Source organism: Heterodontus francisci, unplaced genomic scaffold (assembly GCF_036365525.1).
Source record: "Heterodontus francisci isolate sHetFra1 unplaced genomic scaffold, sHetFra1.hap1 HAP1_SCAFFOLD_59, whole genome shotgun sequence".
NCBI lineage: Eukaryota > Metazoa > Chordata > Chondrichthyes > Heterodontiformes > Heterodontidae > Heterodontus > Heterodontus francisci.
In genome coordinates, this window is record NW_027140758.1 from 7,917,840 (window position 1) to 7,922,601 (window position 4,762).

The following is a 4,762-nucleotide window of genomic DNA, read 5'->3' on the forward strand; positions in this document are numbered from 1 at the left end:
GGTATGTAGGTAGTTTTGATCTTAGAGTAGGTTAAAGGTTCGGCACAACATCGTGGGCCGAAGGGCCTGTACTGTGCTGTACTGTTCTATGTTCTATGTTCTATAACACAGGTGTTGGGAGGCTCAGCCTGGCTACGCAATGTTACAAGGACGCTGAGTGACACCATCGACAACGGGACAGAGAGAAAAACACACAGAAAACTATTAGACCGTGAGGAAATAAAAGTGAGGAACGGAGAGAGAGAGACAGACAACGAAACTGAGATGGAGAAACAAGGCATTTGTATGATTGTGTTCTCCGTGTTGTGTAACGGTATTTCCTGTTGTGTAAATATGTTTTCTGTTGTGCAAAGATGTCCCCTGTTGTTGTGCAAAGGTTTTCCCTGTTATTGTTTTATTTTCTCTTGCTGACCGTCTCCTCACTGTGACCATTTGTCCTGGTTTTATTGTGGCCAACATCACCATCTGGTGGTGGAGAGGAGGCTCTGCAGGAAGGGGGTTTACAAAGTGGGAGAGACTCGGCTGGTCCGTGTTTGCAGCTTGTGTTCGTGTGAGCAAAAGTGAGTTGTTACTGATTGATGTGTTCACGAGAAGGAAAAAGCTGATCGCAATCGAGCGCATCTTGTTATTATGGGGAAACACTTGATGTTTTGAAAGTGAACTGTTTGTCTTCTGACCAAACATAAATAGCAGAGAATGGTTTCGATCCATCGACCCTGCACGCTTCCGCTGCGCCACTCTGCTAACTGCTGGTTTAAATTTTAGCTGCCTGTTAGTGAAATATGTTCAATTCCCCAATGTTTTTATAAAAATAGGATTGGAGTCGGATTTCTCAAGAATCCCGGACTCAGCAACACACGTGCTGACGGACTCACCCTCACTGCCCAATGACACAAGGACACTGAGTAACAGCACCGACAATGAGGCAGGAAGAGAAAGACACACAGAAAACAGGGTAGAGATCATTCGGACCCAGAAGGGAACAGACAGAGAAAGACACACAGAAAACCAGGAAGAGATTATCAGGACGCAGAAAGGAACAGACAGAGAAAGACGCACAGAAAACCAGGAAGATATTATCAGGACTCAGAAAGGAACAGACAGAGAAAGGTACTGAGCAAACCAGCAAGAGACAGCGAAAGACTGATGACTTATGTAATTGTGTTCTCTGTTGTGTAAAGATGTTCCCTGTGTTCTTTTAAAGATATTTCCTGCTGTGTAATATGTTCTCTGTTGTGTTACTGTATTCGCTGTTGTGTGAAGATGTTCTCTGTTATTATGTAAAATGGTTCCCTGTTGGGTAAAGATCTTCTCAGTTGTGAAAATATGATCCGTCTTGTGTAAAAGTGTTCCCGGTTGTTTAAATGTGTTCCCTGCTCTGTAATGTAGAGCTGAGTCTGCACTAATGGAATTGCTACAGTATCTTCCAGTCTGATACTGTATGAGGGCTGGAATATGATCCAAAGCACAGTCTATACAAATTGAATTGCTATTGTATCTTTTAGTTTCACAATCCAGGGGAGTTTTAAACTGAAATCTCAGTTTGTATCTCAGGTTATGCTATCTTTCAGATTCTCTCAATCTGATGACGCACTTGAGATTTAGACTTAAGAAAGGATGTACTGGCATTGGAGGAGTTCAAAAGCGATTCACTCAGCTGATTCCTGGGATGAAGGGGTTGACTTATGAAGAACGGCTAAACAGGTTATTCATTCGTGTTTAGAAGAATGAGGGGTGATCTTTTTGAAACGTACAAGATTCTGAGAGTGCTTAACAGGGTGAAGAAGGGTCTCTGACCTGAAACATTAACTCTGCTTCTCTCTTCACAGATGCTGCCAGACCTGCTGAGTATTTCCAGCATTTCTTGTTTTTATTAACAGGGTCGATGTTGAGAAGATGTTTCCACTAGTGCGGGAATCTCAAACTAGGCGACATAGTTACAGAATAAGGGGACACTCATTAAAACTGAGATGCAAAGGAATTTCTTCTCTCAGAGGGTAGTGAATGTCTGGAATTCTCTACCCCAGTCAGTATTGGAGGCTAAATCACTGAAAGTATTTAAAGAGGATGTAAATAGATTTTTGAAATATTGGAGAGTTGAGGTCTATGAAGAGCTGGCATGAAAGAGGAGTTGAGGTCTGGGGCAGATCAGCCATGATCTTACTGAATGGCAGGGCAGGCTTGAGGGGCCGAATGGCCTACTCCTGCTCCTATTTCTTCTGTTCTTATGTTATGTTATATCTAATGTATATGTCAGGATGCACTATGGGAATTAATACTGAAACTTATAAACTCATAATGTGTGTAAATATTGGGCTGATATTTAACTTGAATCTCAGAGTACACTATTGTGGTTAATTCTGTAAGTTTGAAAAGGGAACTAGTGCCATAATGAAAACAAGAAATGCTGGAAATACTCAGCAGGTCAGGCAGCATCTGTACAGAGAGAAGCAAAGTTAACGTTTCAAGTCAGTGACCTTTCAGATGCTGCCAGACCTTTTGAAAGTCCATGTAGACCACATCAACAGCATTGCCCTCATCAACCCTCTCTGTTACCTCATCAAAAAACTCCAGCAGGACAGTTAAACATGATTTTCCCTTAAGAAATCCATGCTGGCTTTCTTGAATTAACCCACATTTGTCCATGGGACTATTAATTTTGTCCCGAATTATTCTTTCGAGAAGTTTTCCCACCTCCAAAATTGAACTGACTGGGGAGTGAAATGAGGTGAGTTGCTCTAACAGAGACAAAAACAAGAAATGCTGGATTCACTCAGCAGGTCTGGCAGCATCTGTGGAAAGAGAAGCAGAGTTAACGTTTCGGGTCAGTGACCCTTCCACAGATGCTGCCAGACCTGCTGAGTGAATCCAGCATTTCTTGTTTTTGTTTCAGATTTCCAGAATCCGCAGTATTTTGCTTTTATTTTCGTGCTCGAACAGAGAGCCAGCACGGGTTCGACAGGCTGAATGGACTCCTTCTGTGCTGTAGCCATTCTATGATTGTATGATTCTAGCAACAACTGTTGGTGGAGAGGCAGTGATGCAGGAATGGGTTGATAGGAAGGGGAAAGTCTGGGCTGGTGTGTGTTCGGGTTTGTGAATAAAGGTGATTTGGAAGCTGTGTTCCAAATTGAAGTGTTTACTGGAAGGAAGATGTTGATGCAAATAAAGAGTAAAACGTGTTGAGACGAAGCGTGGTGTGATTGGGGATAGCAGTAAAAATAGTGTTGGTGAATTATTTGTGTTAATAAACTTCCACTGCTGTGTATTAGTGCTGTGTGTTCGCGAGATAAATGTTTGTTTCAACGCTGTTTATAAAGCAATAGCATTGCACTCAAACAGTCCCAGACACAGCAACACACGTACACAAGCAAAATACTGCGGATGCTGGAAATCTGAAACATAAACAGAAAATGCTTGAAATAGTCAGCAGGTCTGGCGGCATCTGTGGAGAGAGAACAAAGTTAATGTGAGCTGAGGAAACAGATCTGAACTGTTAACTGTTTCTTTCTCCACAGATGCTGCCAGACCTACTGAGCATTTCCAGCATTTTCTGTTTTTATTCCAGCAAGACAGGTGTTGGGAGGCTCAGCATAGCTACACAATGTTACAAGGACGCTGAGTAACACCATCGACAACGGGACAGAGAGAAAAACACACAGAAAACCAATCGACTGTGAGGAAGCAAAACTGAGGGACAGAGAGAGACAACGAGACTGAGATGGAGAAACAAGGCATTTGTATGATTGTGTTCTCCCTGTTGTCTAAAGGTAATTCCTGGTGTGTAAATATGTTTTCTGTTGTGTAAAGATGTCCCCTGTTGTTGTGTAAAGGTTTTCCCTGTTATTGTTTTATTTTCTGTTACTGACCGTTTCCTCACTGTGACCATTTGTCCTGGTTTTATTGTGGCCAACATCACCATCTGGTGGTGGAGAGGAGGCTCTGCAGGAAGGGGTTGACAAAGAGGGAGAGACTCGGCTGGTCCGTGTTTGCAGCTTGTGTTCGTGTGAGCAAATGTGATTTGTTACTGATTGATGTGTTCAGTAGAAGGATGAAGCTGATTGCAATAGAGTGACTTTGGAAGCACCTTGTTCTGATGGGGAAATACTTGATGTTTTGAAAGTGAACAGTTTGCATTATTACGAAGCATAAATAGCAGAAAATGGTTTCGATCCATCGACCTCTGGGTTATGGGCCCAGCACGCTTCCACTGCGCCATTCTGCTAACTGTTGGTTTAAATTTTAGCTGCCCATTAGTGAAATATGAAGGCAGGCAGAGAAAGTCACACAGAAAACCAGGAAGATATTATCAGGACCCAGAAAGGAACAGACAGAGAAAGGTACTGAGCAAACCAGCAAGAGACAGCGAAAGACTGATGAACACCACTTGGAGGGAGCACGGAGGGTGGCAAGGGCACAGAATGTAGTCTGGCTGGGGGATTTCAATGTCCATCACCGTGAGTGGCTCGGTAGCACCACTACTGACCATGCTGGCCGAGTCCTAACGGACATAGCTGCTCGATTGGCTCTGCGGTAGGTGGTGAGGGAACTAACAAGAGGGAAAAATATGCTTGACCTCATCCTCACCAATCTGCCTGCCGCAGATGCATCAGTCCATGACAGTATTGGTAGGAGTGACCACTGCACAGTCCTTGTGGAGATGATGTCCCGTCTTCACATTGAGGATCCCCTCTATCGTGTTGTGTGCCACTACCACTGTGCTAAATGGGATAGATTTTGAACAGATCTAGCAATGTATAAC

General features: G+C 43.3%; 1 non-coding gene across 1 annotated transcript; it reads right to left on the reverse strand.

Moving 5' to 3' along the window:
• Positions 1-4,153: 4,153 nt before the first annotated feature.
• On the reverse strand, positions 4,154-4,225 carry trnam-cau (transfer RNA methionine (anticodon CAU)). Its single transcript has one exon. It is a non-coding gene; the product is annotated as a tRNA-Met (tRNA).
• Positions 4,226-4,762: the final 537 nt, after the last annotated feature.